This window comes from Dromiciops gliroides, chromosome X (assembly GCF_019393635.1).
Source record: "Dromiciops gliroides isolate mDroGli1 chromosome X, mDroGli1.pri, whole genome shotgun sequence".
In the NCBI taxonomy this organism is placed as follows: Eukaryota; Metazoa; Chordata; class Mammalia; order Microbiotheria; family Microbiotheriidae; genus Dromiciops; species Dromiciops gliroides.
Window position 1 is genome coordinate 14,455,751 of NC_057867.1, and position 25,003 is coordinate 14,480,753.

At 38.0% G+C, this 25,003-nt stretch overlaps 1 protein-coding gene across 4 annotated transcripts in view; it reads right to left on the reverse strand.

Moving 5' to 3' along the window:
* Positions 1-25,003, reverse strand: part of DIAPH2 (diaphanous related formin 2) — a 908,274-nt gene that overhangs the window by 799,883 nt on the left and 83,388 nt on the right. The gene's annotated exons all lie outside the window — the stretch shown is intronic.

The following is a 25,003-nucleotide window of genomic DNA, read 5'->3' on the forward strand; positions in this document are numbered from 1 at the left end:
CCTGCTAAAGTAAGATAACTAAGTGCAATGAAACCAATGACACAAAGCAAGAATAAGGCACCCTTGCTGGAACCTGAAAAAAAGCTGATACTGTACATGGTAGCTCTGAGGCATAGGTCACTCAAATTTCCATACCAGAAATTCAGATCAGTCTGAACTCTGAATTTTTCCACATAATAACATTTGAAACAATACTACTACCCTTTGAATATAATTCACAACTTTAAAATACTGACATTCAGGTTCGAGTGTTTCCTGTGTTCCCCCTATTCTCTTTAGTGATCACCTTATATGCTAGATACCTTTTTTTTAATAAAAGCATTATCAACCCAGCTTCCTATCTTCTTTAAAGCAGTTTTGATCCTTAATTTATTATTTACATGAACTTATACAATGTGTCAGCTGATTTTAATCAGCCTCCTAAAATGCAATAACTCAAAAATAAAATTTAAATTATACAACTGTATACTCACATACAATCTGAAGTGACATATTATAATTGGACATTAAAAACAAAAATTCACAGAAGGGGGAAAGTTCATAACCAAACAAGGGATGGATGATATCAGAAAGACAAAATAAATGATCTTCATTATAGGATATCAAAAGGCAACTGCATGAACAAAATCAATGCAAGTAAAATAAGAGAAAATGCTGGGTGGAGGGGAGGTGTCTTCACCTCAAATACTGATCTCTGATAAAGTTTGAATACCTTAAATATGTAGGGGCCTAATTAACAGAATTTAAATGACAATACAACCTAAATTAATCTTTTTTGTTTCCTAAATTAATCTTTAGATTAATTAAGGACTGCTTTATAGAACTAGACAAAATAACAAAATTCATCTAGAGTAGCAAAAAAAAAAAGTCAATAATCTCAAGGGAAATAATGAAAAAGAAAAGAGAAGAGAGAGGGTCAGCTATACCAGATCTCAAATTATACTGGAGAAGTTATCATAAAACCAATTTGGTACCATTTAAAAAAATAGAAATGATGATCAATGATTTGATCAGATATTTAAAATACAGAATATATTTATAATTAATATATAAATGTTTAATATTTATATTGATATAACATATTAAAATTGTATTGTTCATAACATGATATAATATATAACTGTCTATTATAAAATATAATTAAATGTAATATTAATGATTATATTAATGTTTACTACTTAATATGTTTAAAACACAAGCAGATCAGATATTTCAAACTTAGAAGCAATCTAACAGTAACACAGTATTCAACAAACTCACAGACACCAACTACTGGGGTAAGGATTCACTATTAATTTCTGGGAAAGTTGAAAAACCATCTTTGGAAATAAGGCTTAGGGGAACATTTCATACTATACAGAGGAAGGAAACAAGCATTTATTAAATGTCTACTATGTGCCAGACAATATACTAAATGCCTTACAAATATTATCTCATTTGATCCTTATAACAGCTTGGGGAGACAGGCACTATTTTTTTTTTATTTTTTAGAATAGAATTTTATTTTCCAAAATATATGTAAAAACAAATTTTAACATCAGTTTTTAAAAAAAAAATTGTTCTAACTTCTCTTCCTCCTCTATTCCCACCCCCACCCACTAGAACTCAAGCATTTCAAAATAAATTATACATGAGTAGTCATGGAAAACATTCCCACATTAGCTAGGTTGTGAGGAAAAAACAGTCAAAAAACTCCCCAAACTTCAGACTGAGGAATTGTCAAAGAGAAAAAACATTTTTTTAAAAAATGTGTTTCCAGGGGCAGCTAGGTGGTGCAACGGACAGAGCACCGGCCCTGGAACCAGGAGCACCCGAGCCCAAATCCAGCCCCACACACCCAACACCCACCAGCCACATGACCCCGGGCAAGCCACCCAACCCCAATTGCCTCACCCAAAAAGAAAAAAAAAAGAGAAAAGAAAAAAAAATGTGTTTCCAACTATTTCAGATACTATCACTTCTTTCTCTGTAGATGGGTTGCCATTTTCATAGTCCTTCAGGGTTATATTGGACCATTGCCTTGCTGAAAATAACCACATGCTTCACGGCAGATCATTTTACACTATTGCTGTTATTTTGTATACAGTGCATTTCACTCGGCTTCAGTTCATGTAGGTCTTTCCAGGTTTTTCTAATAGTATCCTGTTCATCATACCCTAAATAATGTACCTTAAACTTGACAAAGAATTTTCTTCGTATTAGCCCATCGTAACTATTTCCCTCCATCCTATTCCCTTCCCATGATATTTACTCTATTTTCCATCTTCTTTTAAACTATTCCTCCTCAAAAGTATTTTACTTCTGACTGTCCCCTCCCCTACTCTACACTCCCTTTTTTTCCACCCTTCCTTCCTTATCCTCTTCCCCTCATACTTTCCTGTAAGGTTAAATAGATTACTCCTCCCAACTGGGTGTGAATGTTATTCCCTCCATGAGCCAACTCTGATGAGTTTAAGGTCTTTGAGCTAATTCTATGTTCCAAATTTTCTTCCTCCCTCTCTCCTCAACCCTCCCTATGAAATCAAGCAATTCAATATGTCATACTTGTGCAGTAATGCAGAACATCTTCACCTTCCTTGAAAGTATTTTGCTTTTTACTACTCTCTCCCAGAATCTGCCCTTCCCTCCTTCCCCCCCTTATCTCCCTCCCCTCCCTCCGGGCAAAATATATTACTATACCCACTTGAGTATGTATGTTAGTCCTTCTTTGAGTCAATTCTGATGATATTAAGGTTCAATCACTCCCCAATTCCTTCCCCCTCTTCCCCTCCCCTCCATAAGCTTTTTTCTTGTTTCCTTCATATGAATAACCTCTCCCCAGACCATCTCTCCCCTTCCCCCTCCCCCAGTCTACTTCTCCTACACCTCAACCCTATTTTAAGGATGTCATTATGGGTTAGTTAGGTGGCACAGTGGACAATGCACCAGCCCTGGACCCAGGAGGCCCCAAGCCCAAATCCGGCCCCATACATAAGACACCCCACAAAGAACAAAACATAACTTCCCTTCGTATTCAGTTCAGACCTGTGTCCTCTGTATTATCTTCCTATATAGGAATGTTAACAGTTTGATCTTTTAATATCCCTCATGAAGTCTTTTTCCTGTTTATCTTTTTATGCTTCTCCGGGGTGTTGTATTTGAAAGTCAAATTTTCTATTCAGTTCAGGTCTTTTCATAACAAATGCCTGAAAGTCTTCTTTCTCCTTGAAGTTCCATGTTTGCCTCTGAAAGAGGATGCTTAGTTTTGCTGGGTACGTGATTTTTGGCTGTAGTCCCAGTTCCTTTGCCCTCTGGAATATCATATTCCATGCCCTCCGGTCCTTTAATGTAGAAGCTGCTAGATCTTGCTTTATCCTTATTGGAGCTCCACAGTATTTAAATTCCTTTTTTCTAGCTGCTTGCAATATTTTCTCCTTGACCTGGGAGTTCTGGAATTTGGCTATAATATTCCTGGAGGTTTTCCTTTTGGGATCTCTTTCAGGAGGTGATCGGTGGATTTTTTCAATTTCTATTTTAGCTTCTGCTTCAAGAATATCAGGGCAATTTTCCCTCACAATCTCTTGGAGGATGGTGTCTAAACTCTTGTTTTGGTCATGGTTTTCAGGTAGTCCAATGATTTTCAAATTATCTCTCCTATATTTATTTTCTAGGTCAGCTGTTTTTCCAAGGAGATATTTCACAGTGCCTTCTATTTTTTCATTCAATTGGATTTGCTTTACTGTGTCTTGGTTTCTCATAAGCTCACTAGCTTCCATTTGTTCAATCCTAATTCTTAGGCAATTATTTTCAGCAGACAGTTTTTTAATCTCCTTTTCCATTTGGCTTTTCAAACTGTTGACTTTTTTCTCATGACTCTCCTGCATTGCTCTCATTTCTCTTTCCATTCCTTCCTCTCTTTCTCTACATCTTCGTTCTATCTCTCCTACTTTCTCTTCAAAGTCCCTTTTGAGAGCTTCCATGGCCTGAGACCAGTTCAAATTTTTCTTGGAAGCTTTGGATGTTGGAGCTTTGACCCTATTATTATTTTCTTCTTCTGAGGATGTATTGTGGTCTACCTTTCCCCCAAAGAAGTTTTCGATGGTCTTCTGCTTTCTCTGCCTACTCATCCTGGCTTACTGTTTCTTGGCTTTTTACTCCTTAAAGTGTAGCGCTGCTTCCCGGACACACCGTTCGTGCTACAGCGTGGCCCAGGGGGTGATTGGGCTTCTTCTCAGCCTACCTGGCTTGTGAGTAATCACAGCCGCTTTCTCTTTGACCCAGAAACAGAAGTCTGATTGAACTCTGATTCTCTATGGTCGGAAGCTTGGCGAGCTTTTACCCCTCCCCCACTGGGCCACCACCACTCGATTCAGCCCACTGGTTCAGACCCAGGGCGCTTTGCCCCAACTCCAGCAGATACTGCCTCAACTTCACCCCGGCCTACCTCCAAACCCCCTCACCAGTCCGTGATCGGAGCCTCAGAAGCTGCTGGTGCTGAAGACTCTGACATGCACTGGAAGCAGTGTCCCTGGCTGGGTCCAGACCGCGCGCTGAGCTGTTCAGCCTGATCAGTAGGTGATCAGAATCACCCTCTTTTGCGGAGAAACAGTTTCACTCTGTTCTTATGTGCATTAGGCTGTTCTGGGTTTTGATTTTTACCGCATTATTTGGGCGTGAATGGACGGGTTTATCTGGAGCTTGTGGGAGTCACAGCCTCTCCTCCGCCATCTTGGCTCCGCCCCCCCCAGACAGGCACTATTAATATCCTCATTTTACAGTTGAGGAAGCTGAAGCAGACAGTGGTTGAGGGACTTGTCCAGGGTTACACAAATACTAAATGTATTTGCTAGATTTGAACTCAGGCAGATCTTCCTGACTCCAGGCCTAGTATATTATTATGTGCTATGTTAATATATTATATGCTATATTATATATCATGATGCTTTAATAAGCTCTAAATTGCATGTTACACAAAAAAATATATAATTAGGATTAAATGGTAAATCCTGAACTGGAAAAAAAATTGTGTAGCAAACTTCACTGAAAAGGTCTATTAATTAATAGATTTAGGGAAATGATATAAATATGTAAGGACAAAAGTTATTCCTCAATATACAAACAGAGACTGGCAGCTAGGTGGCACAGTGGATAAAGCACCGGCCCCGGATTCAGGAGGACCTGAGTTCAAGTCCGGCCTCAGACACTTGACACTTACGAGCTGTGTGACCTTGGGCAAGTCACTTAACCCTCGCTGCCCCACAAAAAAGGAATATATAGATATGTAGATATAAACAGAGAATATGAACAAGTGGCAAAAACGCAAGCCATTGATAGCCTTATGAGAAACTGCTCCAAATTACTATTTTTTTTTAATTTAGTTTTTTTTAGTGAGGCAATTGGGGTTAAGTGACTTGCCCAGGGTCACACAGCTAGTAAGTGTTAAGTGTCTGAGGCCGGATTTGAACTCAGGTGCTCCTGACTCCAGGGCCAGTGCTCTATCCACTGCGCCACATAGCTGCCCCTCCAAATTACTATTATGAGAAATGCATATTAAAGCAACTTTGAAGTTCTATTTCATACAACCCTCAAATTTGCAAAGATGACAAAAAAGAAAATAACGAACTGTTAGGGGGGGTTGTGGAAGGACAAGCCCCCTGATGGGACAAACCGGTGAAGCTGTGAATTGGTCCAGCCATTTTGGAAGGCAATTTGGAGCTCAAGAAACCACTAAACTGTACACACCCTCTGAAGCCAGGGCCCTTAAATTCCAAATCCAGCATTGCTTCAGCTGTACAATCAATGCACAAGCAAGATACTATGATGGGTCTGAACTAGGGTGAATAGCAGGGGAATAGTAAGAAGCAGAGGAATGGTAAGAAGGAGATTGCAGAAAATTAGAATCAACAAGACTTGACAACTGATTGGCTATGAGAGGCTGAGAGAAGGGAAGAATCAAGGATTTTCCTAGTTGAAAACCTGAATAACTAGAATGACAGTACTCTCCACAGAAATGGGGAATTTTGCAACAAACATTTATTTTATTTTTTCCAGTTACATGTAAGGGTAGTTTTCAACATTCATTTTCATAGGATTTAGAGTTCTAAATTTTTCTCCCTCCCTCCCTCCCTCCCTCCCTCCCTCCCTCTTTCACTTTCCTCCCCCCTCCACAAGATAGCAACCAGGTTATAAATGTACAATCCACAAGTGCTCTTTTTATCAGTTCTTTATATGGGGGTGGATAGTATGCTTCATCATCAGCTCTTGGGATTGTCTTGGATCATTGTATTGCTGAGAGTAGTTAAGTCATTCACAACTGCTCATAGAACAATACTGCTGCCACTATGCACAATGTCCTCCCAGTTCTGCTCACTTCACTATACATCAGTTAATGAGTCTTTCCAGGTTTTTCTGGTATCATCCTATTTGTCATTTCCTATAGCACAATACCATTATACCACAAGCATATGCCACAGCTTCTTCAGTCATTCCTCAATTGATGGACATTCCCTTGATTCTCAATTCTTAGCCACCACAAAGAGTTGCTATAAATATTTTTTGTACAGTTTTCCCCCCTTTTCTCTTTTTCATGATTACTATTAACTGTTTCCCTTCCATCCTATTCCCTTTCTCAAGATATTTATTATATTGTCCATCTTCCTTCATCCTATCCCTCTTCAAAAGGGATTTGCTTCTGTCTGTCCTCTCCCCCACTCTGCCCTTCCTTCTTTTGCCCTTCTCTCTTTATCCCCTTCCCCTCCTATTTTCCTGCAGGGTTAGAGAAATTACTCCACCCAATTGAGTGTGTACATTATTCCCTCCTTGAGCCAATTCTGATGAGACTGGGGTCTCTGAGCCAATTCTGATGAGTGTTAGGCTTATTTACTGCCCAGATTAAATAGATTACTCCACCCAGTTGTGTGTGTGTGTGTGTGTGTGTGTGTGTGTGTGTGTGTGTGTGTTAATCCCTCCTTGAGGAAACTCTGATGAGTTTAAGGTCTTTGAGCCTTTTCTGGTGAGTGCAAAATTCATTTACTGCCCTGCTCCTCGCCCATCTCTTCCCCTACTCCATAAGCCTTTTCCTGTTTCTTTCATGTAGGATTTCACCTCTGCGCCATCCCCTTCCCCCAGTGCATTCCCATCACCCCTCAATTTAACCCTAAGGATGTCATCATGGGGCAGTTAGGTGACACAGTGGACAAAGCATCCACCCTGGATCCAGGGGGATCCCAGCTAAAACCCAGCCTCAGACACAAGACAGTCACCCACTGTATGACCCCAGGTATGTCCCCCAACTCCAATTTTTTATGATTCTCTAGGATCTTGTATTTTTGAAAGTCAAATTTGCCATTCATTTCAGGTCTTTTCATTACGAATACCTGAAAGTCCTCTTTTATTAAAGTCCCATTTTTTCCTCTGAAAGATTGTGATCAGTTTTGCTGGGTAGGTGATTCTTGGTTGTAATCCCATTTCCTTTGCCTTGTGGAATATCATATTCCATGCCCTCCGGTCCTTTAATGTAGAAGCTGCTAGATCTTGTGCTATCCTGACTGGGGCTCCACAGTACTTGAATTAATTCTTTTTGGCAGCTTGCAATATTTTCTCCTTGACCTGAGAGCTCTGGAATTTGGCTATAATATTCCTAGAAGTTTTTCTTTTGGGATCTCTTTCTGGAGATGATTGGTAGATTCTTTCCATTTCTATTTTACCTTCCGCTTCTAGAATATCAGGGCAATTTTCCCTGACAATTTCTTGGAAGATGATATCTAAGCTGTTTCCTTTATCATGGTTTTCAGTTAGACCAATAATTTTTAAATTATCTCTCCTGGACCTATTTTCCAGGTCATCAGTTTTTCCAAGAAGATATTTCACATTTCCCTCTTTTTTAAAATTTATTTGGATTTGCTTTATTGTGTCTTGGTTTCTCATAAAGTCACTAGCTTCCATTTGTTCAATCCTAATTCTTGGGCAATTATTTTCATCAGAGAGCTTTTGATTTGGCTTTTCAAGCTATTGACTTTTTTCTCATGTCTTTCCTGCATCACCTTAATTTCTCTTTCCATTTTTTCCTCTACCTCTCCAACTTTATCTTCAAAGTCTTTTTTGAGCACCTCTATTGGAAGCTTTAGATATAGGGACCCTGACATTGACATCTTCCTCTGAAGGTGCACCTCGATCTTCCTTGTCACTGAAGAAACTTTCCATGGTCCTCACCTTTCTCTTTCTGCTTATCTTGCCTTTCTTTTACTTGACTTTTCGCTCCTTAAAGTGGGGCACTGTTTCCAGGCTGTATTATCCTAAGCTTCAGAAGTCCCAGGTGGTATGATTTAAGGAGGATCAGGTTCTTTACTCTCCTGGCCTGTTCCCTGGTCCATAGATGACCCCAGACCAATTTGCTAATCAACCAGTTTTGTGTGTTGTGGTTGTCAGATCTGATGAGCCTGTGCCCCTCCCCAACCTGGGCCACTGCTGCTCAAGCCTACTTCCTGGTTCCCAGCAGGGGTGAAAAACCCAAATTCTGCCTCAGCACCAGCACAGACCCCTGTAGTCTCCCCCCCTGCCAAGGGCTCAGCCCTCTCACCAGACTGTGAGCCTTAGTTCCAGACAACACTGGCACTTCAGGTGATTCAGAGGCTCTGGGGGTTTCCTTCTCTGGTGAGGCCTTCCTGGGACTGGATCTATGTCAGGGTGACTGTGGGGTTGGGCTCCACTCCTGTCTCAGCACAGTACCTCCCTCCCTCCGACCTTCCAAGCCGTTCTTGGTCAGAAGATGATTTCAGCACATTCTTCTGTGTGTTTTACTGCTCCAGGCATTATTTTGATGTTTTATGGATTGATCATCGTGTCATGAGTTTGAGAGCTCACTGTCTTTCCTCCACCATCTTGGCTCTGACCCAGAAGTCCAGAAATGGGGAATTTTGGAATAGAGTTGGATTTGTTGGATATGGGGTGGGGAACATTTTGAACATGTTGCTTTGAGATGCCTACAGGATAGCTAGGTACAGATGTCCAGCAGATGGTTGCTAACATATGAGTGGAGTTCAGGGGGAAAAAGATTAGCACTGGGTCATTTTACTCTAGGTAAATGAGAATTGTGTGGTGGCTTTGTATAAGGACTAATTTAAAGAGTGACCTGGATATTTTAGACATACTACCTAATATAGCTATTACATTTAAATTCCCTGAATAAAAAGCTCATTCTAACACAATCAACCCCCAGTAGAGTGTAAGCTTCCTCAAGTCGGGGACTGTTCTTTATATCCCTACCACCAAGCACAAGGCCTTGCATATAGAAAGAGCTTTGCATTTGTTTGTATTGTTTATTGGGTTAAATTGAACATAATGAGCAACAAAAGCTGACTGCAGACCCACTGTCTGTGTGACACTCCTCTCTGAACATGGCAAGAACACCTAGATAAGGGCAGCTGATTCTTCTTCACAAAGCTTATTTTGAAGGTTAGAACCACATGACAACTATCAAATATAAAAAAAAAACATGGTTCTAGATCTCCATTGTTACAAACCACACACACATACAGATCTTTTCACCTTATATACTTGATTGAAACTATGAAATTTATTTTTTCTGATTTGTTTCTAGAAACATAATTGTTCCAAAAACAAGGATATATGTCATTTCTATTGTAATAAAAGTATTTGAATTGTGATAAAAATAAATCTTACTATGTCTGTAATCATTTATGAACAAGATTTTAAAAATAGTCCAGTAAAGCAATACTTTACTCCTGTAAAAATGTCTATAGCCTTGAACATTTGCAAAGTACTTTCCATATGCTGTCCCATTTGAGCCTCACAACAACCTTAGAAAAGAGGTGCTATTTTTATTCCCATTTTACAGATAAGAAAACTGAGACTGAGAGAAGTTAAAGGAAACTGAAGCTGAGAAAAGATTGCCTTCCTAGGCAAGTGACTTTTCCAAGGTCACACAGCTACAAAGTGCCTAAGGTAGTATTTTAATCCAGATCTTCCTGTCTCCAGGTCCAGTACTCTATCCACTTTGCCATCTCTATTGGGAGGCTCTTTTTAAGCTCACCCATCCATGGAGTGGATGCCTGGATTTAAGGAATCCTGGACAGACAAAAGCCTTACTGGGAATATTTGGACCTATTATATTAGGTAAAGCATAATAGTCATAGTAAAATGAATATACAGAATGTCACAAAAATCTTAGTGCAGTTTTAAGTTAGATATAGAGATATAATATATGCATATATATATATACACATGTGTGTATGTGTTTGTATGTATTTATGTATGTATGTATATATATTCTCTTTCTTTTGTTCTTATACTTGTGCTCTGGTGTTACTAAATGTTTGAAGTTAACAAAGGCTTTAAAATACTGCATGCCCCAAAAGAACTGTGGCATGGTTATTGGTCACAGAACCAGGAAAGTCAAGTGAGCTGATCAAAAGATACCAGAAACTATACCAGTACAGACCTATCAAGTGGCATAAGGCCAAGGGTTCTCTGTCCTAAAGGAAAAAAGAAGAGTGTGACCTACAAAAATGAAGGCCAAAAATCTGTCTTCTATAGAAAAGGAAGCTAAAAAGTAGTCAGAAGGCTATCTCCCCTAAAGGGTCAAGAAGGCTGATCAGAATGGGGGAAATAATACGAGTCTATTCTAGGATTAGGATGCACAGATGCTTCAGTGAGAGCATCTTATACTTGATTTATAAAATATATTATACAGATATCACCAGGAAATTCAAAACATTGAGTACAAAATCTCCACAGATCTTTTCCACTGTTCTATTTATTGTCTTTCATTTTCCCCTCCTTAAATGCCCTCAGAACGACTTGTCCCATTCTTTCTATTCCTATGACTTCTACCCTATAGTTCAAACTTTTATAACCTCTTGTCTATGCATTGCATAGAAGAAAGATATTGAATTTGGAATACGAGGACCTGGCTTCAAAGGATATGCACAATTTAGCGACTCGTTGGCATAGCTCCAAATTGCTTTCCAGAATGGTTGGCCCAATTTGCAGCTGTACCAATGTGCTCTATCAGAGTGATTGTCCTCCCACAACCCCATCAACAATTTGCCATTTTCTTTTTGGTCACCTCGGCCAATCTGATAGGTTTGAGGTAGAACTTCAAAGAAAACTATATGTAATAGACATTTATGTTTTCACATATAACCCCCTTTTTCTGTTTTACCTTGAATCTAAAAAGATGTTCTTTTTTCATGTTCAAAATGTTTCATTCATAATGGAATTTTTTTTTAATCCTAGAGAATGAGCAAAGAAAATAATTGAAACAATAGCTCCAAAAAAGTAGCAGGAGACAAAATTCAACCTCCCCATTCAAAATGTGTATATACATACATTATATGAATAAAGTATACATATTATATTATATTGTATTATATGCATATTACATTCATATATTCCCAGAAGACATAATATAAAGAAGGAACCCTATTCAAAATTAACTACAAAATGCTTAAACTAACTGGGAATCAATCTACCAACCTGTATTCAAGAGCTGTATTGATGCAGTAAGGAAACTCTTGTCCTGTCCCTCCTCCTCTCCCCTTCTCAGACCCAGATCTCTTGATTATACTATTACATTTTATCCTTGCCTACCTCAGATAAAAAGTGTGAGGGCAGAAAATAGGATTAGATTCTGCAAGAAAAACAAAGTCACAGGTAATTTTAAAGAGTTCTATAACAGGATGTGATAAAGGAAAAAGTTAATTTAATTATAACCTTTAACGTTAACAGGATAAATACCATAAATCAAGAGAGCTGCAGAACAGATTAGAAAACAAAAACTAAATAATTTTCAGAATGAAAAATATGCACTAAACATAAAGTTACATTGAGAGACTAGAATAAAATTTATTATGTTTCACTTGAATCCAAAAAAGCAGAAGTTGCAATTAAGTTTTTAGATAAGACAACAACAATAAGGATACTGGTGAGAAACAAATGAGAAAAGTAAAGTCAAACTTAAAGGCTCCTTAATGAAACGATAGTAATAACTGTGTGACTGATATCCCTCTTTTAAAACTAGTTAAGTTTAACAAATATAAACAAGAAGGCAATTTTGAATCTCAAACAAAAATTGGAAAAGTAACTGTAATGGGCCTATATGCAATTATTAAAAGGGAATCTAAAAGAGTATTCTTAGTTTTCAGTATTGCCTACAACCTCTATCAAAAAAAATGATCATATGCTTACAAAGTCATTTAGATATAACCTTTACAAAAGTCAGCATGATACAAACTAGAATGAATATGGGAAATTTTGCATAAGATGCAAATGAAAACGATAGCCAAAATAATGAATGGGTCAAAGAAAAAAATCACTGAAATAATAATTACCTTAAAATAGTAAAAAATAATATAAAAATATATGAAATGCAACTAAAGCAATCCATAAAAGAAAATTTCTCTCACTTAGCACTTAAGCATAGAGCCTAGCCCATAGAAAAGAAAAGGCTTTGGGAGGAAAAAAAAAAGCTTCAAGAATACTAATTTAGTATCTGTATATTAGATGAATTCAAGAGGGCAAAAAACTGGAGGCAGAGAAACAAACTGGGAGACCACTGCAGTCTGAGTGAGAAGTAACAATTAGGCTGGTTATGGTATGAATACAGAGCTGATGGGATAGATATTATGAAAATGGAGTCAACAGGACTTGTTGAGATTAGACATGAACATAAGTGAAAGTGAAGAGTCCAGGATGGCTCCTAGGTAAACTAGGGTGAATGGAAGAAAAAAAAAAACAAACAAACAGAAAATGAAAGGAAAAAACAGAAAGAGACAAATTAAGTGCAGGGATTTAAGGTATCTACTGGAGATTCAGGGAGAGATGAATATGTTCCTGATAGAAACATGGAACTCAAAAGGCAATAAGGGATTTGCATTTAGCAAAAATCTAAGAGTCATCTGCATAAAGATGACCCTTAATCTCTTGAAAATTGATGAGATTACCAAGAAAGCTGGAGGCAGGGGTGGGAGAAGAAAGAAAGAGAGGAAGGGCATGAGGGGAGGTTAGGGGGGCAAGGACCCAAAATAGAGCCCTTTATCAAATGACTGTCTTATCTATAGTTTTGTAATCTTAACCTGTCACTTCCTGCACCTGGCCCCATACTTATCAAGCTCGAATAGCTCATTATTACTACCAGGATAAAATACCAATTCTTCTGTTTGGCATTTAGCTCCTCACAATCAAATTCAAAGCTATCTTTTCAGGCTGATAACATATAAAGTCACCTAATACATTCTATATTCCAGCCACTGGGCCTATTTTCCTGAAATCAACAGTCTGTCTCACATTTCCATGCTTTTAAACAGGCCTGGAATGCTCCTACTCTTCACATCTACTTGTTGGAATTCCTAGTTTTCAAGGCTCAGCTCAAGCATTTTTCCCTAGGTGTTAGGACCACTCCTCAAAATTCCCTCTAACTGATGTTATATTTACTCTTCTGTATATATGTTACCTTCTCCCTGTCCCTGCCATAAAAGGCCACATCCTGGAGAACAAAAGATGTTTCACTTTGTCTTTGAATCCCTAGGGCCCAGCACAGTGCCTGCCACATAACTAAACATCTAATAAATGCCTGTCAAACCGAATTTCAACTTGGGTCAAGTAGAATGGATAATGTTGATACAGAACTATTAAACTGAAAGTATTATAACCTTCCTTTATGTCAACAATCAGTATGAACTTGAAAGTGACTTGTACTCTCCAGGGCAATAACATTAATAGGCAATTTACTCCACTGTTTTAGGCAAATAAATTCTTTTGGGGGTAGAGGTTCCTTTGAGTGCTTTGGGATCAAAATAAAATCTATCAACAAAAAACACATTTTTCTCTCATAGAGGATAGACTTAGAAGATTATAAACAATATGGTCATCACATAAAATTATGGAAAATGGTAAAGAGGAAAAATGAGTTTGCAAAAAGATTGGCTCATGAACAAATTAAGTGACATCTTAGCGATATCTTTAGGGATGAAAGCAAGCTTTCAAAGGATTTCATAACCTGACCCCTTCCTGTGTTTCCATACTTTCTTTCACATATTCCGCCATCCAGTGACTCAGGTCTTCTTGGTGTTCCTGACACAAGAGACACCATCTCCTGACTCCAGAACTTTCACTAGCTGTCCCCCCATGCCTGAAATTTCTTTTCCTCCTCATCCTCATCTCCTGGCTTCTGTGGTTTCTTCCAAGTCTCAGCTAAAACCCCACCTTCCGCAAGAAGCCTTTCCCATTTCTCCTAAATATTAGGGTCTGCCCTATGACATCATCTTGAACTTAAACTGTATATACCTTACACATAGTTTATGGAATATTGTTCCACCCTGCCCATTGGACTGGAAATTCCTTGAGGGCTAAAAATGTTGGTTAGGTTTTTTATTATTATTGTTGTTGTTTTTGCTTTTCTCTGTATCCCCAGCATTTAGCAAAAATTTTTCCACATGGTAGGAACTTAATAAATGCTGTTTGATTTGACTTGAGTTAGAAGATAGCAGACAGATAAAAAATGGAAAATCACTCAGTGTTTTCATAACACATAATTAATACAAAACAACATAAATGTGTAAGAATTGCAAAAGGACAGTTGAAAGATTCGAAGCAAAGAAAGGTCATTTTTTACTGAAACTGGAAGGAAATTAGGGAAGGCTTCACAAGAGTGAAGGGAGTGGTATTTAAGCTGGATAAGATTTCAACAGGCAAAATTGAGGATGACGGGTATGTACTGCAGGTGTTGAGCACAGCATGAACAAAGGCATGGAGGTAATATTAGCTAACATTTACATAGTGCTTTAAAGTTTGCAAATCACTTAACATTGTTAATATGAATGTATAGATCACCTGGATTTGATGGAGCTGCCTTACCATCCAAATGGATTTTATGATTTCCTGGATTAATGGGAGCAAAATGCCTTTTGCTCAAAGACTTCAAACTGAAACCAGTCAGTATTTATTTTCCGGAAAAGAATCAACAAATTTAAATGCCCCTTTGAAGTTCTTATTCACTATCTTCTTTCCCAAGAAAGTGAATAATAGATCTTATTGTTCTCCTGATCAGCTATCTAGACCTCCTAGTCTTCCATAATGCCCCTACTGTCTCCACATATTCTAACCATAGCATCTGCTTTAAGTTGAGCTGTTAAACTGATTTGGATTGTTTAACTGCTTTACATTTGTAGCATTGGCTTTGGGTTGATTTGTATCATGCCAATGAAGTTATTCTGTAACCAGTGAGCAAGGGAATGTTAAAAACCCTTAGAAAGAAGAGAAGCTCTGAGCTCTCTTCTGAGGAGGGGGGTCTCCAGCATAATCATGCTATATTTCTTCTTTGGACAAAAAAATAAATTGCTATTATGTTTTTTCTGCCTGTCTCTGACCTGGTTTTGGTAGGAGATTTATGTTTTCCTTGATCTGGGGTTTTGTAGGAGGGCAGGTATGGAAACAAATTGTAGGAGATATTATAAGATATTATAATTTCTCTGATCTGTTTATTAATTTTATAGGAGAGATTAAAGATTAATTTCTCTGATCTGTTTGTAGGAGACAGGCAAAAAAAAAACCAAACGATATATTTTAATTTTCTACAACATATAATACATTATCTCATTCGATCCTAACAAGCCTGTACTATGGGTGGTCTCCATTTTACGGATTAGGAAACCGAGGAAACCTACATCCAAAACAAGTATATCTTATCTGATTATCTTTATTAAAATATAAGGAATAGGAAAGTAGCTATTCATTGTATTTAAAGATGTGAAATTAGAAAATTAAAATTGAAAAGACTTGCCCCAAATCAGAGAGCTAGTTAGATTACAGAGGCAGGCATCCAAACCAGGTCTTCCCTGCTTCCCAGGATGGCATTCTATTTACTGTACCATGCTATGAGCATCTAGACAGGTTGGTGAATAGTCTAAGTGACTTTTGCATCTATTGGCAGGGCAAGATGAATCTAGGATGGTAGGATGGCATCACATTGGGAAGAGGTTTGAATACCAAGCTATGGACAATATTTGATATGCAATAGGAAGTCACCAGAGGAATGACATGATGAGAACTATGCATACGTTTGTAAATGTGATGAAGTAGGAAGAACACTGAATTTGGAATAAGATCTGGCTTCCCACTTTGGATCCTCAGGGGTAGATAACAGCTATGTGACCTTAAGCAAGATACTTCATGTTTCTGAGCTTCCATTTCCTAATTTATAAAATGTAGGTGTTAGACAAGATGACTTCTAAGATCCCATAAAGCTCTTAAGCCCTATTGTGCAGATGAATCTATTAGAGGTGTGAAACTTGGAAGGGGACAGAGTGGGGAGGGGACAGAGGAAGAATAGAGTCAGGAACATTGGTTAAGAGGCTAAGTAGGTGTCAAGTAGGTGCTGATGAAGACCTCTAACAGGATAGTGGCTGTAGGAGTAGTGAAAAGAGGAACCTATATGAGCCTATATGACCATTGCCAAGGCAGAAAAGACATACCTTAAAGTGAGATTTCAAGCCTGAGCAACTGGATAAATAATGGAACCATTGAAAGAAATAAGAAGGTTAGAAAAAAGAACTGCTTTTAGGGGAAAAAACATTTTCATTTTGGACATATTAAGTTTGATGTACCAACCAAGCATTCAGGTAGGCCACTGGAAATGGGAGTCTGGAGCTTAGGAAAGAGATCAGAAATGAGATACACATTTTAGAGTAATTTGATTTTCTGAAAAAGGATGTCCTTGAACAATAAAGGATATCTTTCCTTCATGTTAAACTCTATGGTACCAGTAATGAACCTTATGTATAGATCATGCTGGAGAGATTATGCTAAGTAAAATTTTTCAACTACCTATAACAGAAGTATCCTACAATGTATAATTAGCAAAAAAGCTAAAGTGTTCTATACTATTTCCTATTTGAAAAGTCAAAAAATTAAGAATTTAGTTAGTACATTCTTTCAACTGCAAAAATCAACATAACAGAGAAATGGGTAGTTAAATTCTTTTTTCTTTTTTTTTTTTTTGGTGGGGCAATGAGGATTAAGTGACTTGCCCAGGGTCACACAGCTAGTAAGTGTCAAGTGTCTGAGACTTAATTTGAACTCAGGTCCTCCTGAATCCAGGGCCAGTGCTTTATCCACTGCGCCACTTAGCTGCCACTTAAAGGAACTCATAAGCTATGACTTTACAAGGAAAAAAAAAAGTTAACCATATATCTAATCACTGAAGTATCTCATCATATAGAAATGAATTTGTACCTAAGTATGCATAAGAGAAATGATACCTAATTACTTCATTACTCCAATGGATCTACAAACTCCTCAGTGTAGGCATTCTTTTCAATGACACAGATGGCAACCTACCATGTTACCCATACATTCCCCTGAATTACCTAGAGGGGGTCCAGATTGTCTTAGACTTTTTGATGAGGTCCTTTAATAAATAGCACGGAAGCACCAATGGACCATTTGGGTTATTCCTCAATCTCAATACATAACAGCCTTCCTCCTTTTCTGATCACACATATTCTAAATATTATCTTTTATGCCATTTTTGGTGAGGGAGCCATCAATGGCAATGGACTATAAGCTCCATAAACCTTCCATTAATTTCTCCTTCATAAAATATACTGGGGAGAAATTCTACAGAGTTCTTAATGATAAAAAAATCTCTAAAAGATATTAATTAATGTTAGAAAACAATAATATTTCTGTAACACCTGACAGTAAACAAAAAGTATCACTACTATTTAATAAAAGAGGAAGGAGACATTTAAGAAGATTCAGTGACATATCCAAAGTAACATGGGAAAATAAGTCGAAAAATTGGGGATCAAATACATGTCTCAGTGCAGTGGTCCTTCTACTAAACCAGAACTGCAAAGATATTGCCAACAAAGAGACTTTTGACAGCCAAGAGATATCATTAAATGTTATCATTCTTACTGGTTAATTTCAATTAATTTATAAAATATAAGTTAGAAAAAATGAGGTAGCATTTAAACTTCTTTCCTATTAAGTGTTCATAGTACTAATTGATCTCTCTACATCCTTTTGGGTATCTTTAAATATTGAATTTATCCTAGCATAATAAATGTAATTTTACTCATGGCAATACATTCTAAAAGAAGGGAAGGCTCTGTTAAGGAAATGTTCTTCAACTCAGTAAGATGTATAGAATTTAAAAGCACAAAAACAAAACCCAAACACCTATATCCAAAACAAGTATATCTTATCTGATTATCTTTATTAAAATATAAGGAATGGGAAAGTAGCTATTCATTGTACTTAATGATGTGAAATGAGAAAAAAATTCAATTGGGAGTTTAACCATGTTTATGTAATTTTTAAAAGATCATTTATAATCGCCCACCACTAAACAGACTCAAGCCTTATTTTCATCTGATTACCACATGAGGTTTTTTCTATTTTTTATGCACCAGTTAAAAAGTAATGAAATTAATCATTTTTATTCTAATTGAATTCAGATATTTTCAACAGAATTGTCACTACCACAAAATTGAACATTTTACAGTAGCAGCTATTCTAGTTACCAAAACCAAACAAGAAAAAAAATCAAAGTAGAATATGAATGCAAATGTTCTGTCATTATAAGCAAAGCTACCTATAAACTCCAATAATGCACGGTTTGTCTCCCCCTTCTGGCTTAAACAATTAATTATGCAGAAAACACTGAATCAACCAAGATTGAAATCTTCCTTGCAAGTTTTCCCTTTATTCAAATAATTAACATGGAATAACTATACCATGGAATGCCACAAATCTTACAATCACATCATCAATCTAGGACTGCAAATATCAGTTTAATGATCTATCCAGGTACACAAACAAACCCCCAACACTGTCATCTTTAGCAGTATTTGAGGGATAGCATTATCAAAAGGGCTAAGCTAACAATAACATTTGCAAATGTGTTATATTGAGAAAATATTTTCAAACTTAACCGGAATGGAGCCTCAGTATGACAACCTAGAGAACCACGAAACCACACAATAGGGAGAAAATTGATTCTGAAGAGTATTCAAAATAAAAAATTTTGAGAAGCCTGATAATCCCTAAATGAAATGCCTGTGATTTTCTCCCCTAAACTGAACACAAATAGAATGAGTTATTTAACCCCAGAGTATAGAGGGAAATCCAAGCACCATTACTGACTGTATGACCCCGGAAGAAGTCACTTCCCCTCTCCAGATCTCAGTTTCTTCCCCTGTTGAATGAGGGATTTGGACTAGATAGCTTCAGAGGTTCCTTTCAGCTCTATTCTTGGACCCAGTGATCCTTCCTAGACATTGGGTACCAGATTGGAACAACCCACATCCTTCTGACCATTCCCAAATCCATGTGAGATGCTATACAACTGCTTCAGTGGCAGATACTCCAAGGGCAACTCCATTTGGGCCCCTGTGCCAGAATTTCCCAAGCGAATCACGTGTAGTTAAAGCCCTGATTTCTTGAGAAGATACTGATGTTTCAGTAAATGAACAGATGAGGAGAATCAAGGAGTACTTTTGACAGTACTATTTTCAAACCTCATCAGGGTTCGATTTAATCTTCCACATGCAGTCAAATTCTCCCTTAAGCACAATCTGATGGTACATCACATAAAAAGACTTGTGCTTTCAGCCCCTGGACTATGAGCCAATTAATTTCAACTTGAAATAATGACATCACTGGGGAAGGAATTCTTATTTTTTCCAGTGTTTTGCTACTAAAAAACTGCTGTTATAAATATTTGATTATATATGGGACCTTTCTTTAGATGGGACCTTTGCTATTAGCTAACTGTTTTGGAGGACATGCCACAACATACCATAAATCATCTCCTATTCAGCGTTAGGAGACACTGCATTGAAACTAGAAGGGATGAAAAAGTTTCCACTGGTCCAGTCTCTCCACCCTTCTCCAAATCATCTAGCCTATGTGTAAATATTTGCAGGGAGAGATTGCACCATCTCTCATTGTAACCTATTTCATCTGTGTCAAATCCTGTTATTTTATTAATCCCCTAAAACAGCTTTGTCAATGTTATCCTGAGGTGATATAACAATCTTTAACCCACTTCAAAGCCCATTGGCAAACATCTAGACCAAATAAAATATGGCTGGCCTCCACTACGCCACAGAGGAACCCCTGTGCCTTCGTCTGCATTCCTGCTACAGCTCCAGTCCTTCTCTCATTTGTGTCAAATCTTCCCCAGTTATTCCAACCCACAATGATGGTTCTCTTTTCTAATTCTACAGTATTCTACACTTACTCCTTAATGAGATATCCCATTATACTGCAGAATCTACTTCTTTTTAACTCCCACCTTGCTCTGCCTTATGGAGCCAAAGAGACATTAAATAATCCTACTTCTATGTGCAAAGCATATGCTAGAAGCTATAGGGGATAGAAAGACAGTTAAGCAACAGGCCCTTATGAAATGCCGCAACAAGTACAAATGTGCTGCTAAAGGAATTCAGGGGAAGAAGACCTGACTTGTGGCCAAAGTGACATAGGAATGCCAGGAAGAGCTGGCATATGGGCTTAGCTTGGAAGGATAAGCAAGATTCTAAAAGACAGAAGAGCACTGTAGGCAGAAGAAAGCATAGGAGCAGGGGCAGTACACTAATACACTGTTGATGAACTGTGAATTGGCCCAACTGTTGTGAAGACCAATCTGGAACAGTACAATAAAAAAAGTTTAAACCGTTTGAACATTTTTAGTTCATGCCCTTTGACCCAGAAATGCCACCACTGGGAATATACTCAATGGGGGTCAAACAAATAAATAAATGCCTCATATATACCAAAATATTTATAGTGACAATTTTTGTGGTAGCAGAAAAATGGAAACCATCAATAAGGAAAAAGTGAAAAAACCCTGAGAATTAAATGGAATACTACTGTGCCATAATGAAGGACAAATCAAAGAAGGCAGAGACTTAATAAAGAGAGACTTAATTGCATGCATATATATATATATATATATATATATATATATATCCCAACATGAAGAAAAGAAGAATCAGGAGAACAAGATACATAATAAAACAAAAGACATCACTAAAAGGCAGCCCAACTCAAGTTAATTGCAATGACCAACATGCATTTTAAGTGAGTAGATAAGGCACCATCAACTCCCCTCCATGACCATGGGAATGAAGTATTTTATGTGCTATCAATGATTTATTACTTTGTTGGTCAGTTTTGCTTAACTGTCTATCAGTTTAGTGTTTTGTTTCGTTACAATGGTGGACTAACTTGGGAGTGGGGGATATGAGGAAATGACCATGGTACTAAATGCATCTGTTAATTTTTTGTTTTACATATCACTCTGCCTACAGGGTGTAGTATCACATGAAAGAGGGGAAAACTAGAGGGCCTGAATGACCTGGTAAGGGACAAGTGCAATGGCAAAGGAGACAGACAAAGAGAACTGAAGCTGAGTGGCAGCAGTGGGAGAGGAAATGCAGGAATGAAATTGACATGAAGGGCAGAGGTAGAATCTATAGGACATGGCAACTGGTTGGATGGCTGGGAAGAGTCCAAGATGTTTCTAAAATCTCAGTCTGGCTTCTGAACTCATCAACGAACTGAAACTGTTCCCTCCAAAACTCTCAATAATCTCTTAACTGACAAATGCAAGGGCTGATCACACATGATCAAAGCAATGACTGATGAAAATGAGTCTAAACATTTTTTGAACATACCTATAGTAGACAACAAATTGTAATAATAATAATATTAGGTTTGCAAAGCACTTTATACATACTATTTCCTTTTGTTCTCACAACAACCCTCAGAGGTAGGTGTTATTATTACTCTCATTTTAAAGATCAGGAAACTGAGGCAAACGGAGATTAAGTGATTTGCCCAAGAAGGTTACACAGCTTAATAAGTGTCAAAGGCCAAATCTGAAGTCAGGTCTTGCTGACTCTTGGCCCACTGCCTATACCACTTAGCTGCTTCAAAGACACATTGCAGATATGTTGATTCTAAATATTATAGAATAAAACTTCTTGACAAAAGATTTGCTCACCTGTCATCTCTCCTCTACATTCTCCCTCCAAACCTGGTACCCACATTAAAAAGTTCAATTTGACTGCTGCAGGGCTGCTCATTGCAGTAGCCCAGACTCCTTGATCTCCAAACTAATGCTGAGCCCTCTTTGTAAGAGACCATTGAAAAACCATGTGCTGATTCTAAATGGTAATAATGACAATGTTCTTTCTCCCACCAAAAATCTTTTCATCATCCAATTATCCAAATTCCCCACAAAATCCCATCCAAAACAGAACCTGGAGGTGAGAGAGGCAATAGTGAGTTTTCCCTATTTCCATGAACAATTAGGAAACTCTTGACAACTCTACCTTCAGAATACCTCAAATTAAATGTAAATGAGGTATTCTATGGCATTTGGAGGGATGCTGGGGAGGGGGAGTCTTAGAAAAAGTACTGACTATACATTTCCCCATTGCATATATTCATATCAGATCTAGATAGCACATTTTTACTTATCTCCCAAATAATAAGGTTGTAAAAAGTTATCAGAATTTATACAAATTATGACTTAACAAGTTTAAATAAAATTTATACAAAACTGGATTTACGGTGGGTTTTTTTATTCAAAATACATTTGATTCATTTGGAGGGATAAAAAAAGCCAAAAAAAGAGAAAACTTTAGGTGCTCTAGGTAGTAAAAGTAACAAAGTTCTTGGTTTTCCAAAGGACTTGGTTTTCCAAAGGACTCTTACATTCAAGGAGAGCTATGCTACAGTTAAATGAATGTACATTTGACATTCCAGCCTGAGGCCAGATTGCCAGCCCTAACCCTATTGGGATTTTTTCTAACACCTGAGAACATTTAAGAATGTGAGCAGGCACTGACTTAAGGAGGTGTTGTGTTCTAAAACATCGTGTAGAAACTCACTATGTGAAGCTTTGTCCTTTTAGGAAATGATGATCAATATTATAGATGGCAGTCAGTTTCTGAGACCAGCCCAAAGAGCTCATGATATACAGTGGAACTGACTGACAGTTTGGGTACTGTACTAATAGCCATCAAACATTACAAATAACCAGAGGCCATGTGAAAGAATGGTCCAAATCTCTAAGAGTAGAAGAAATGCACATTCAAACCACTTTAAACTTTTATCTCACACCTTGAATGGAAAGTGGGGGGAGGAATCTTAAGTAAGAAGGGGGAAAGGCTAAGGAGAGAAGCTGATTGATTTCTCAGCAGCTCCAGCAGCAGCACTAAAAGAGAGAAGAGAAATAGTCCTAGGCAGCAGATACTCTGGAGAAAACTCAAAGGGCTGCACCACAGTAGGAGGAGCAAACCATTCAAAAGAAAGGACCATAGGATCATACATTTAGAGCTGGAAAAGACAAGACAGCACTTCATCTCAACCCTCTCCAGGAAGGAGAAACATAAAGGTCAAGTAACTTGGCCAAGGTGGTGCATGCAGTGAGCAGCAGAGTCCTCTGATTCCAAGAAGCAGCAAGGTGGCATTACAATGGAAAGACCACACAGACTGGAGTCAAGAGGACCTGAGTTCAAATCTGACCTCAGACACTTACTAGTTGTGTGGTCCTGGGCAAGTCAATTAACCCTTTTTGCCTCAGTTTCCTCTTCTGTAAAATGAGCTGGAAAAGGAAATGTCAAACCACTACAGCAACTTTGCCAAGAAAACCCTAGATGGAGTCACAGAAAGTTGGACTCCTTCAACTGCACTAAGGGAATACTCAACTGCCAAATTCATTGTGCTTTCCTAAGGCATCACAGATGGGTTCAACAAGAGTTTAGAAAATAAATGCTGGAAATACAAGACTCACCCACCCAGCAACAGAACCTTAGATATCTCTGTCGCATATCACTAACATTTTGATAGTAAATCATAGATCTAATTCTGGAAAGAACCTCAGAGATCATCTAGTTCAAGCCCCTCATTTTAAAGATAAGAAAACGGGCCTAGACAGACTGATTGACTTGCCCAAGGTCCCAGGGAGCCAGGATGTGAACTCGGATCCTGTGACTCAACTGTCAGAACTCTTTCCACATGCTCATCCTTCCTGGAGGAAGGGAGAAAACCAAAGCTAAGAAAACTGGGAGAAGACCCAAAGAATAAGTTGGAAAAACCAGTGGTCAGACCAAACTCAGCATTGGTAGATGGTGGCATGGATGTGTTAAGGAACATCCTCCATCCCTGGTTCCTTGGTTACTGGAGATACAAAGATACACAAGTCCTTCTGTACAAAGTTCCAGTGATATGGCCACTTATGGTAAAAGAGAGAGCACAAAACTTGTCAGGCAAGACCTCACAGGGCTTTTAGGAGGATGAAACAGAAAAGTATGTCAAGGGTTCTATATATTTCAGCTATTTTTATTACTTTTCACCAGTACCTGACTCAAATTTGTACATTAGTCAAGTGCCTTAATATGGAAAAGGGGTCTTCCTACCATCCTATTTTGTCAAACATTATCCTTCACTGATGTTTCACAAGTAATTTCTTAAGTTTTCCACATTAAGTTTTCCTTCTGTCAAATAAAAGTAACGTGTATATTATCAGATTAAATTAGGAAGGTAAAAGTCTTTATGATTGTCTCTCAACACCAATATGGACAACTCTTGGAATTGTATAGAATGGTAGGTTAAATAACCACTGCATTAGAATGTTGTACTTTAGGGGGCAGCTAGGTGGCGCAGTGGATAAAGCACTGGCTTTGGATTTAGGAGGACCTGAGTTCAAATCCAGCCTCAGACACTTGACACTAGCTGTGTGACCCTGGGCAAGTCACTTAACCCTCATTGCCCCCCCCCAAAAAAAGAAGGAATGTTGCACTTTTTAAAATGCTGCTTGTTCAAGCTGAAAGGGACCTTATAAAGCATCTTTGTGGAAACAAGAAAAAGGAGCCAGAGAATGGAGGTGACTTGTATGGGGTCACAAAGGTAATTAATGCCACAGCCAGGAAGGGAATTGGAGTCTCAGAGTATCTAATCTACCCTAATTCTCACTACACAATAGAAC